General features: G+C 40.0%; 1 protein-coding gene across 1 annotated transcript in view; it reads right to left on the bottom strand.

The window, feature by feature from the left end:
• Calcrl (calcitonin receptor like receptor) overlaps nt 1–12,379 on the bottom strand; it is a 94,038-nt gene extending 81,659 nt beyond the window's left edge. The window contains exon 1 of the mRNA XM_055600820.1: nt 12,200–12,379. The gene's annotated coding sequence lies outside the window, so the exon portion shown is untranslated. The remainder of the gene's footprint in view (nt 1–12,199) is intronic.
• Between the last annotated feature and the right edge of the window lie 836 nt (nt 12,380–13,215).

The following is a 13,215-nucleotide window of genomic DNA, read 5'->3' as shown; positions in this document are numbered from 1 at the left end:
TTGATGTGATCATTTTCTCTTTTATCTTATTGTATTTTATTTTGCTTAAAGATGACAAAGCATTGAGTCAATGGATGCTTCTGTGTGTGTGTGAGTGCATGCATGTGTGTCCTAGTATATGCGTGTCTGTCTGTGTGCACATGTGTAAGTACTATGAGTTTTTACCTCTGAGCCCAGTGAAAGCAGAGAAGTTGTAATTTGAACTAATAGCAAGTTTCTAATAATGCTTCTAAGCTATAGTGCTTTGTAGAAGAGAGCTGCGCCTCTGAATAACAATTCAGCTTATTCTGAGCCAAGGCTTTAAAAAAAATGTCCTGCATACATCTTTGGAAATGTTTTGTCATTTCAGTGCGAATGCTCAGAGTTTAGTTGTTTTTGTAAAAAGACAAGCCCTAATTTAAAGGCCATCCTTCGAGTGTGATGGCCAAGACGTCTAGTTAGAAACTATTCTGAGGGACTGGAACGGGCCAGCAGTTTAGACTGTGACACCACCACTTAGGAGTGCAGCCACTCCCTTGAGTGCAGCCCCTTGAATGAGGAGGTAAGTCTGTTTGCTTCTCACAAGCTAATACACACTTCTCCGAGCTTACCTAGGGTAGTAAGCCTGAGCCTTAGCCCCAAGTACACAAAAACATAAGACAAAAAGTCTTTCCCAACACAGTTTTAGACCAAGTGTCTGAAAGACTTTTGCTTATTAACTGAAAAGAGTGCTCTTCGTCCGTCATCCATGGTCAAGTATCTCACATCTCCCTGTCTGAAATGATGCGTTTTCAAAATCATTTACAAAATAAATGTAAAAGATGTCTGATTAAACCAGCTTATCTTCTGGTCTAGCCTTTTATTTTATCCCATTATTTAGCTCATTTGATCCAATACTCCCTTCATTTGTTAATGTATTTTTATAATTACAATTTATTCACTTTGTATCCCAGCATCTTATCCAGAAGGACCCTGAGTAAGATGATCAGTCCTCACTCAGAAAGGCAAAGAGGATGGACATCAGAAGAGGGAGAAAACAGGGAACAGGACAGAAGCCTACCAACAGAGGGCCTCTGAAAGACTCTACCCAGCAGGGTATCAAAGCAGAGGCTGAGACTCATAGCCAAACTTTGGGCAGAGTGCAGGGAGTCTTATGAAAGAAGGGGGAGATAGAAAGACCTGGAGGGGACAGGAGCTCCACAAGGAGACCAACTGAACCAAAAAATCTGAGCACAGGGGTCTTTTCTGAGACTGATACTCCAACCAAGGACCATTCATGGAGATAACTTAGAACCCCTGCACAGATGTAGCTCATGGCAGCTCAGTGTCCAAGTGGGTTCCACAGTAATGGGAACAGGGGCTGTCTCTGACATGAACTCAGTGGCTGGCTCTTTGATCATCTCCCCCTGATGAAGGAGAAGCCTTACCAGGCCACAGAGGAAGACAATGCAGGTCTCCTGATGAGACCTGATAGGCTAGGGTCAAATAGAAGAAGAGGAGGCCCTCCCCTAACAGTAAACTGGGGGAGGGGCATGGGAGAAGAGGGACAAAGGGTAGAATTGGGAGGGAATGAAGGAGGGGGCTACAGCTGGGATAAGAAATAAATAAATTGTAATTAATAAAAAATTAATTATTTTAAAAATATATCCTTTCTTTTTTTTTAATCAATTCATTTAGTTTTTAAAATTTTCATATATGAGTTCTGTATTTACCTCACTCCCCCTCACTTTTCTCCCTCCATCTCCTTTCACCTTTCCTCCCACTCATTCTCAAATTCACAGCCTTATTCTTCATTAGTATTGTTACACACACACTATCCATAGACATTTAAATGTGTAAATTCAACCAGCTGAGTTCTCTTAGTGTTTTTTCCTGCCTTTCATAGTTCCTTTTACTTTCAAATTTTACTCTTGGCTTGACTTTTTTGTTGTTGGTGGTGGTTTGTTTGTTTGTTTGTTTTTCAAGACAGTGTTTCTCTGTGTTGAGCTGGCTGTCCTGAAACTCTCTGTGGAGACCAGGCTGGCCTTGAACTCCATGAGATCCTCCTGCCCCCGCACCCGCCCACGCCGGGATTAAAGGCGTGGGCCACCGCCACCTGGCCTTAACTTGATTTTATAGCAGACTTTTCACTTCGACTAAAGCCTAAAGTGAAGTACTTGAGGCTGTTAATTGTTTACGCATCTTACACAGAAAAGCTTTTCTAGAACTACCTGAAGTGACTAGGTCCCAACATGACTCTTAGCAGAAATTACAAAAAGCATTTGCTTGTAGGTAACATCATGAATCACAAAACTGGCTCAGACGTAGTCAGTTAGTCCCCAGCGCTACGACCAGCCTCTTGCAGCGAAGATGGCGGACAGAGTCAAAGCCTGCTGTGCCCTGATTTACCATCCACCCTAGCTACACCAGAAGTTCTCTAGGCAGCGAGCTGCAAGCTGCAGTACCTGCTGAACTATTCGAAATGCACAGCAAATCTCCGAAGCGTAATTTGGCGTCCAACACTTTAGTGGACTGCCTTCAGCCTAGGAGCAGCGTTCTGTTGGAGGCTCTCTTACTTGTTGCCTCCGCTCAATCAAGACCAAAGAGGAGAACTGCTGCAGCACAGTGTTTTTCTGAACAAGAGTACATGGGAAGTTTGTTTGTCGCTGTAGAGTGCGGTGCTAGCTTGAGAGAGTTAAGTGGCTCTGAAAATTGAGGAATTAATCATCTTTGCACTCAAAAGTACTTGACTTGAAATTTCATTAAGTTACTTTTCATGGGTAACTGATTTCTAAGTGCAGGTGGCACAGTTTAATCAAGTCCACTTGTTAGCAAATATTGACATGTTGTGCAGCTTATCTTCTTATTTCCTGGCATGTGCTTCCTGGAATGAAGAAGACTCGCTGCAACCGTATTGCACTGGCTGGTTCATCATGCGCGCCAGAACTGACGCTCTTAGAATATGTTATTGATAGAAACTACAAAAGAAAGGCAAGCAGAAATCTTTGCATTCTAGAATTAATGAAGATTAAATTTCAAAACAGCATGATTTTCTCTACGCTTTATGATAATAATTTAGTCATAAATACAGTGCTTGATAATGACCACTTCAAATAAAGTGGGAAATTTTAAGAATTAAATGACAGAAAACAATGACAACAAGAAGTCATTTTAATTTTTATTTTCAGCAATACTTTACCAGTACAGAGCATAATGAGTCCAATGCAGCTCATTGCTTCTGGTTTATAAATATTGTCACTATTAGAGAATACGGATAAAATATGAACCATGGTGCATACTTCACTCATTATACTCTGAATGTACATTATATATGTTAAAATATAATGAACGGCACACTTTATCCTCCCCAAAATTATTGCATTTCTGAATTATATAAATACCTGGGCTCAGAGTGAATGCCATTGTGATGTTTCTTCATGGAGGAATGGTTAGCTGCAAATCTCTCAAGCAAATGGGGATCTAAATTACAAAATATGACTGCATTTTTTCTCATTTGTTATTTTATTAACTTTACATCCTTGTAGCCCCTTCCCTCCCAGCCCCACCCTCTCTCCCAAGGAGAGCTCCCTTTCCCATCAACCCTAGCTCAACTGTTGACTCCTGGCAAAACCTTCCTCCATTAGTTACTGCCTTTCTGGACAAAGGAGCTAGGTCATTTACAAAAGTTGCATCAGGACTGAGCATGTCCTCTTCCCCTATGGCCTGGCAAAGCAGTCCTGCCAAGGGAAAGTGATATAAAGCTGGCAAGTGAGCCCATGTCCCATACAGTCCCCACTTCCCTTACCAGAGGACCCACATGAGGCCTAAGCTGCCCATCTGATACATCTTTGTAGGGGGCCTAGGTCCAGTTCCTGCATGGTCCTTGGTTGATGCTTCAGTCTCAGCAAGCCCCTCTGGGCCCTGGTTAGTAGGCTCTGTTAGTTTTCTTGTGGAGCTACTGTCACCTCCAGGTCCTTTTCTCTTTCCTCCCACTTTTCCACAAGACTCCCTACAGTCTGGGCCTCGACCAGTGTTTGGCTGTGAGTCTCAGCATCGGTTTTGGGTCGCTGCTGGGTAGAGAACAATTCCAACAGGCTCCTGTCTGCAAGTTTAGCGAGTATCATTCATAGTGTCAGGGGTTGGCACTCTCCAAAAAGGTAGGTCTTTGGTTGGGCCAGGCATCGGTTGGGCATTCCCTCAATCTCTGCACTATCTGTTCTGTCTTTATCCCTGCACATCTCATAGGCAGGGTAAATTTGGGGTAGAAGTTTGTGGATGGGTTGATGTTCCCCTCCCTTCACTAGAAGACCAGTCCGGTTAGTGGGTGTCCTCTTTAGTCTTTATGGCCTCTGCTACTAGGAGTCTCTGCTTGATTATATTTTTTATAATTTGGGAATTATATCAACTCAAAAGATATACTTGGTGAGAGTCAAACATGGAGCATTGTGACAAATAGAAATTTTGTTTAGTCAAAACTGTGTGTGTGTGTGTGAGAGAGAGAGAGAGAGAGAGAGAGAGAGAGAGAGAGTGTATGTGTGTGTGTATCAGAGTCTGTTCTATGTATAAATACATATTCTGAGCTCACAAAATAATGCTTTGGCTTTAAGTTTAAAAACCTACAAAACTGTACATATATGAAGGCCGTTGAGAGTTAGCATTCTGTTTATAGTTTTTATTAAATACTTGTTGACTGGTGTTTAAAAGCTTAACAATTTGCAGATAAGAAGCGTGTGACTCAATGCCTATTAAACATGTTTTTTGTTTGTTTGTTTGTTTGTTTGCTGTTGAACTAAATTTGCATTCTCCCACATGTGATTTTTTTAATGCTTGATTCACTTTCTTTCATCTCCACTGCTAAGCTTTTTGCTTTTGTAAATGACCTAGCTCCTTTGTCCAGAAAGGCAGTAACTAATGGAGGAAGGTTTTGCCAGGAGTCAACAGTTGGCAAGTTTGCCAGTTTCAACAATAATTTTGCCAGTTTCAGCGATTGTTTGGCCTCTTGTGGAAAGGCTTCAACACTTTGTGTCAAAATACTGGACTCCATTCTCATTTATGCTAGCCTGAGTGTGTCACTCCTTGGAACTCAGTGAAAGCTGAACACTAAGCCCATTGCAGAAAGTACCTTTACAACTTATTTCTCCTCACAAACAATGTGGGGATCGATATTAGATTAACCCACAAATAATTAAAAAGTCATTAGTTTCTGGACATTTTCTCTCTGGAAGGATGCAGTGATTCTAACACATTCAGCAGTCAATGTACAGTGTTCTGTGATGTACAGACCCATATAAAAATCCATTCATTTAACTATTTATTGAGCAACTTTAAGCACCCATTACATATAGGCATTTATAGAAGAGTTTTTAGAACCTTAGAGAAATGCCTTTGTATGTATGGAAGTAACATGTTAGAGGAATAAACAAAATTCAAAAAATATATACAATTATGTAAATTACAATAGGTTGTTTGTTGCAAGGTGCTTAGTGTTGTAGAAGAATCCCGGGCCGCCCTACGCAGCAGAAGAGCATGACAGAGCAGCAGCGGAGTAAGAACTTGGTGGTTTTCGGTAGTGACTTGAGCAGAGCATGCACAAAATGGCTGTAATGAATCGCACTACGGGAAGGTGAGGGACTTTGGCATGTTGATGTTTGAAGAAAACATTTACGCTCATTATAAGAAACATACAGAAAGTTGGATAGCGTGCTTCTCTCGCTTGACTTGTGTTGATTTGTATTAGGTTCTAGCATGGCGTCCATTGTCTAGGGCTGAGACGTACCACAAGGGAAGAAGGAACTCTGAGGTGTGTGTGCCAAGAATCCTGTGGCCATGAACGCTGAGGAGCAGGCTCCATGTGCAGAACCAGAGCTGCATGCATGCGGATGTGACTGACAGTGAAAGACGCTTTCTTTCCCATTTCACGCAATAAACCTCCCTCACTGAGCACTGTCATAAACGTCTACCCTTCAACAAGGCCTTATCGTGTGGAAAGGTCCATGCTGGTTCTAAAAACACGTGGCACAGAGCCTCTGTTCTGGGCAACAGCCAACTGAGACAGAGGTATGAGCTCAATCTGTACTGCTGTCAGTGTTCTCCTTTCTTCATCTTAGCCTGAGACCAGGGGTCAGTTGTTGAAGTGGGGTGGTGTCTAAAGTCTCAGAGCTTGATAGGTCAGATATGTTCTGTGTCTACATATTCATCTGGGCATCTCTGGACTGTAGAGGAAACACGAGAAGGTGACCACTCTGAAATAAAGAGTGACCTCGTGACTTCTGCACCACTCCCATCACACGCGCCTGTGCTACGGTATTTTAAAAACTGAATTCTATCCCGTTCACACCACACATGTCTGCACCACAGTGCTCTGAAGCAGCTCGAACTTTCCACACTTGAGCAGTGAATTCTCCTTCTACTCAGTTCCACTGTCAATGCCATGCAGCTTAATCCTGTATTTCTTAAAAGAAATAACTATATAGTCAAATGCGTTATAACAGAGCTGTCCCCTGTGGGATTAAACCATGAAGTGAAAAACAAAAACAATGATTCCCACCTCAAAGTGTGCCACCATGACAGAAGGTTCCAATCTGGATAGAAAAGCAAGTCTGAAAGCCTCTCCATGGATAAGATCCGGGATTCATACTCCATCAAACAGGAGGGCCAGTGAACTCCATATAAATACATTTTTTTAAATATCTCTGTGAATGAAGTTTATTTGCAAGTTTATTGTCTCTTCAGAAAGTGTTTTAAGTTTCCATTGCCTTTTCAGGAGGGTCATAATTCACAAATACTCAAAGCAAACTCTTACAATAAACTATCTTCAAATCTTTCAAAACCTAAATGTGTTTCCTTTTGCATCTGTTGTACAGGTAGTCTTGAAAGATATCAATTTAAAAAGTAACTAGAAGTATCTACTAGAAGACAGCCTAAAACCCCAAACAACAAAAAAAGACTCTTAATTACATTGAGTTTACTGAGTCATTTTCAATATCCTTTTTAATCTTAAACCTCTGTGGATGTTATAGTATTCACCACTAAATTTTTCTTGACATTCTTGACAGTTATTTAGTTACTTACTTTAGTCAGCATCTCACCCTCAGCCCTTGCTGTCCTCAAGCTTATTAGTTAGCACAAGCTGCCCTCTAGCCTGGGGTAATCCTCCCAAGAGGCCCTCTAGCCTAGTGTAATCCTCCTGCCCCAGCTTCGTAAGTGCTGGAATTACACATACAAGCCATCGTGTCTTGCTATAGTCTAAGATAATGTAGACATAATAACTAAGACTTTGCTCAACTGTGTGCGATATAAAGGCAGAAGAATAATCCCTTTGACTGCAAACTACAGCTGTCCAGAGCCCCTCATGTGTAGGCTGTATTCTCACTGAATGTTGGTTCTAAGAATAGACCTTTGTACAGATACACAGTGGTTTCATTTGTATTTCAAAAACACCTGACGATTTCTCCATAGACCTAAACATTCCGCTGAACATGCTCCTCATATTTTCTCACAGACTTCACACCACATTGTAGAGCAGTGTGGTTTCGCTTACAATTTGTAGACGATGGAGAACTAGCGAGGGGTAGGCTTGGGATTCACCCGTGGATGGCGTGGGGCTGAAGCCCGCTAGGCTACGTGTGTGACACGTCTCAGTTTGTAAAGCAGGGGTATCAGGTTGTTTTCCCTTATCCAATAAAGCCTAGTGGGATGCTTTTACAAAGGTTTTTAAAATACAAACTTTATTGAAATTAAGCTCTTGAAGTAGCATACATAGGCAGCCTGTTTCATAGAACACTACACCTACTATTCTAATACTAGGTTTCCATTTATTAAGCTAAGTAAATCTATCCTCTGCCTCTCGTAATAAAAATAGCTGCAGAGCTATTAATAACAGTTTTATATTGATAAAATTATTTCTTCATGACTTTACCATTTCCTATTAAAATGTAATGTATTCCTCCCTGACGCTTTGACCAAAGTCTCAATTTTCCCTTCAGAGTCTCCTTAGAAGGCAGACAAAACTGAATCACAGATACACAAGATAACTGCACGACTCCTGGTCCCTGCTAATGCTTGGATACAAGACAAATTTATACTGATTCTCATTGTTAAAGTCTCCCTTATCCTCAGGGGCACACGAAGGACCTCCCAGGGAACTGAGATGCCAGGAGAGCACTCTTGCAAACCAACCTGTTGCTCATTTAATAAGTCAAATGAGGCTTTGAAGAGTTACTGAAGTTTTTATGAAAAAGACAATTGGATAGAGGTTAAGCTAGGTGCACACCATTTTTTACACAGTGTGAGTGTGTGCTCTAAGAAGGTAACTTGTTTTAGTCTGACAAAAAATGGAATAGTGCTGAGGGGAGCAAGAGTTCTATGAAAAAGAGGTTTGTAATAAAAGAGTTGAAACTTCAGTATCATAGGATTATTAAGTAATTGATTAATTTATTGTTCTCTTACGTCGCTTTGAGTAAGTTTAATGTTTTGTCCTTTTCATTGCCTAAAAGGCTGAAAATATCACATATTTTATTAAAACCATACATGAATTAAACTCTTTTTAGAAACCTGAATACACTATTTTGACCATATTTTCAAACAGTATGTTAATGTGTTCATGTTACATAAAGAAGCTAGCTGAAGAAAAAAGTGAAAGAAATGTGTTCTGGGCAAGTAGACTTTATCCCTTTGTGGGGGTGGCTCATGCCTTTAATCCTAGTACTCAGGAGGCAGAGTTAAGAGGCAGAGTTCGAGGCCAGCCTGGTCTATAGGGTGAGTTCCAGGACAGCCAGGGCTACACAGAGAAACCCTGACTTGAAAACCCAAGTGTAACTCCTGACTTATTTTGAACTGTAGAACTCACACTGAGGGTGAATAACTGGCACACAGCTGATGAAGGAACCAGCATTTCTCCAGGTGCAGATGAAGTCCAGTCTGTGGGTGAGCTCTAAGCATGGAGTTCTTTTCTTGAGCGGTGTATATAAATAGTTTATCACATGATAATAATTCTGGCAAGCTAGGAAACCCTAACTCAATTCATGTTTAACATGGCCATAATATTAAAGATCTTTTCCCTAAAATAACTTACTAATTTGAAAACTGAGTGAATTTAAGAAGTGTTGAGATTATTTGACTTAAAGCAATTTCCTGACAAATAGCATAATAGTAATTACACAGGAGAAATAATCACCTGGATTTATTGAAAAGCCTCTGCTTTCCTGAGGGTTACAATGGAATATAAAACTATAGTCCACTTTGTCAAAATGAATATTATGATATGATTATAATGTATTTCACAGGTTTTTTTTCATTTTTTTCCTTAAGCATGGTAACAATATATTTTTTCAAATTTACAATAAATTATATTCTACCTATTATTCTATTCAACTATGATCATATATATTCAAAATTACACACCAATTTAAAAGTTTAAAAAGCATTGAATGATTTACTGTATTGTTCCCACTTCTTTCTCTAGTTACCAAAAAATTAAAACGGCAAACTACAGACACCTGGAGTTTGTACAACCACCTTTAATGAAAGATTTGGGGCAGGAAAAGAATTTCCACGATAAGGAATGGGGAAATGCCTTGTAGGATGCAGATCTTATTTGCAATTTTGCAAAGTTTTGTCCTTACACAATTGCATCAGAATACTCTTACATAGTAAATGATATTTTTTAAATAATTTAATATTGTAGTATAGCTCTTTAAAAAAAAAAAAAAGATTACATTCAAGAAAAAGTACACGTAAAAGTACATGTGTGGAGTTCATGCCCAGACTGGACTTCAAAACTGCATTTCTTCCCTGATCAGCTGTATACAAGTTATTCGTGTTCAGTGTGAATTCTAAAATTCAGAACAAGTCAGGATTATGTCGCACTACAGACGACGCCACGGCTTCCATTAACAGTACTGTAAGACACTGCTTACGCTAATGCTTTAGAAGTTTTTCTAAATCCAAAACAAAGACAAGGAATTAGGTCCTTGGACTATGTTTGTATTCTGAAAAGGTGACATCATCGTACCTCTAAGAGCAGAATTAATTTTACTAGAGTCAAACAAAGTCATGTATAAAGCGTGAAATGCGTTTTGTTTAGTGAATACCTATTTTGATGCTTTAAAGATAATTGTATTAATTTGTCTACAAAATTGAAAAACAATTCTGAATAAACAGTTACCATCAAAAGTTGAGCGAGATAAGGCTGATTGCATGCTATTATTGTACCATCTCCACACCGCCATCTAAGTGCATCGAGTTACAAACAGGAAATTTTAGGTAAATGCATTTCACATTATGTGTGACATGACAATTATGAATTCTTTGTTTTTATGTGACATATCTAAGGCTTGTCTAAGAGCATATGGATTGATTTTTTGATGTTACAAGGAAATATTGTTAAACTACCATTGTGGATGAAAACCAGGTTTGGTTCTCAGACATTTGCTTACTCATTTTAAAAGCTACATTTATTCTAGAATGATATAAATTCTTATTTTAATCTCCTCGTTATTAACTCAGATAATTCATTTGCCTAGTGACTGTCAATCTTCATTGCCGGGCATCTTCTGCTATGGTTTTTGGTACTAAAGATTGTTTTAAATGATGCTATTAATACAGACGAAGGTATTAAAAGAAATTATGTGCTTTGGGACATTAATTCAAGAAAAATCAAAAGTTTGAGGACTTACCAATTTACAATATTTTACTAATATAACAGTTAATTTAACACTATATCTCCCTTAGAATAATGCTTTTCAGTTTCTGTTACTATATATGACATGCGGTTATTTAATATGCTGATTGTACTTCCTTCTCCAGTTACCTAATGACTATTTGTAATAAGCCGTATCTTAGAAACCTTGTCCATTTCTGTCCATTAGGGAACTCAGTGATATAATTTTAAAAATGACTGAAAACATAAATTAACTACAATGTTTTTAAAAATTACAAGTGTATGAATTAATTTTTCATTATGCTGAGAAACATATGTGCAAACTGAGCCAAAAATCACTGAGGAGTTTCTCAGGATGCTTATCGCCGGACTCCTAGACTCTATGCTCAGCATGCTAGCTTTGGAAGGCAGCTCGCAGTTTATGATTTCATTTAAATAAGAAAACATAGAATTTAATAATTACGCCGACAAACACAATCTGAGTCCGAGACTGGTGCCTTCCACCCCTTCACAGCAATTTGTGATGCCGCTTTCACCACCCCTGGCTGACAAGGCACTCGGTTCCAAGTTCTCAGGACAGTCTGTGCCGTGGCAGAGAGCATTACAGATGTTTCGTCTCAGCATCATCCTAGAAATGCTTCCTTTAATACCGAATTCCACTCCTCTGCTTAGTGAGCTAATGCGTTTGCTTATCGTGTCTCTGTGAGTGTGTGTTCGCAGCGTTCCCCTAACAGTCTCTTCCCCACAAGTTTGCAGGACGGTTGAAATAACACAACTCTCAGCTGGAGAGCTTAAAAACCATGAAGTAATGCAGAAATCACTGCACTTTCTTAACCTTGGGCAATTGTAGGGATTTCAAAGGGTATTTTTTGTTGTTGTAATTTTTTGGGGGGTTTTCCCCTTATTAGTAAGACACCATGATCTCAAAACAGGGACACTTTCTCCAAAAAGACCCAAAACAAACAAACAGAAAACAAAACAAAAAAAAAAAAAAAAAAGAACAAAGCAAAACAAAAAAGGGTATTTACACATATCTGGCATCAAAGAACAATGAAGATTCCGCTGGTTAGGTAGAGATGTGTCAATAGATGCAGAAGGCAAACAAAAGCCCAGGCTGTGGCTTTTCTTTCTAATTCTGCTTTGTGTCTGCCACACAGGAAGATTCTGGGACCCCATGAAGCCTCTGCCACCCCTTCCTTAGAATACTGATTATGTGGAAAATTTAAAGACCTTTCCTGGGCTGCAAATGTTTTCCAGCTGTCAAGACTTGAGCTAGTAGAACTAACTTGAACCAGCATTGTTTCCTGATTAAGGTATTTGTTCAGAAAGCTGCCTTTTGGTCCAGTCACATTGTTATTAGTTGCTAAACTTACGTTCTAAAAGATCACTGTAAATACTCTTAGGCACTAGTAATAGATTCTGTATGAACTCTGGAGTAAGACTCCAGTTTCCCTATGTAGAATCCATGAGGCGGCTTTGACAGTAACTCAGTGCCACTTAGTAAATTCTTGTCAGAAACGTTGTCAAACTACCTGAGAACAGTACGGAGGAGACGTAAATTTCTCCTGAGGATACACTTACCCAGCACAGCGACTAGGGAAATTCTGTGTGAAGCAGTCTCAGGATGGAGTTGTGCGGTGCCGCCGAGGAGCTTCCCAAGGCGTGGACGAGTCGAAGCCCTGCAGTGTGGTCCTGCAGGCAGGGTGAGCTCCAGGCAGCAGAGCGACGTCCCGGGGCAGGAGTGCACCGCTGGGAGGGAGGGCTTGCTCTGAGTCCATGCAGAGTGTTGTCAGATTGTAAGTGATCAGCGCAGAGGGGAAGCATCACGGCTTCCTGTTACATCACCCCGCCCCGCCTGCACTTAGTGTTAGGTTACTTTCTTTCTCAAATAGCTCATCCCAGGAAAGGAGCAGCAGCTCCCTTCCCGCTCCGACAAGAGCAAGAAGCAGCCTGAACAGACAGAGATCCTGTGCTGTGTGAGCACATTGTTACCAGCAAAAGCTGGCTGGCTTTCACCTAGACTGAGTTCTGTCAGGACTTGCTGCCTGTGATTTGAAGGCAATGTGAGTGTAAGAGAATCAAAGGAGTGTGCCTGTGGGTGTGTGTTGAGTTAGCATTCACAGAACAACCAGGAAGAATTTTATCTGTCACATTTTCTTCTTCAATGTGCATGGAATTCTGAGCATCAGAACTACTTGGGAGCACTGATGTGTGATCCAATTCACAATCAATTTTTCGTAAGGAGATGAAGAAGCTTTGTGCTTCCTTCCTGAAAGTCCCTTAGTAGGACATGTGTGCGCACTGTAAAGCCAGCTGTGCACTGAGTGTGAAATAAATAAAATAAAGACTAGACTTTAACTTCTAAGTGACCACAGCACAGATCCATATCCCCCATTGTAAGAATACCTGACCTCTCAGACTTCAAATGTTTGATGTAATCATATCACTGTATGTAAGCTAAACATTGTGTTATTTTTATCTCAAAATAACTTTAAAGAAAATGTGGCTGTAGTTTTTACATGATACTATGAAATAATTTATGTAGCAAATGAACTTTACTTTCTTTAAATGTTTTATCTCTAAACATAATTACGTCA

Source organism: Psammomys obesus, unplaced genomic scaffold, assembly GCF_907164565.1.
Source record: "Psammomys obesus unplaced genomic scaffold, mPsaObe1.curated_primary_1811, whole genome shotgun sequence".
In the NCBI taxonomy this organism is placed as follows: domain Eukaryota; kingdom Metazoa; phylum Chordata; class Mammalia; order Rodentia; family Muridae; genus Psammomys; species Psammomys obesus.
This window is presented reverse-complemented; position numbering and strand designations above follow the sequence as displayed.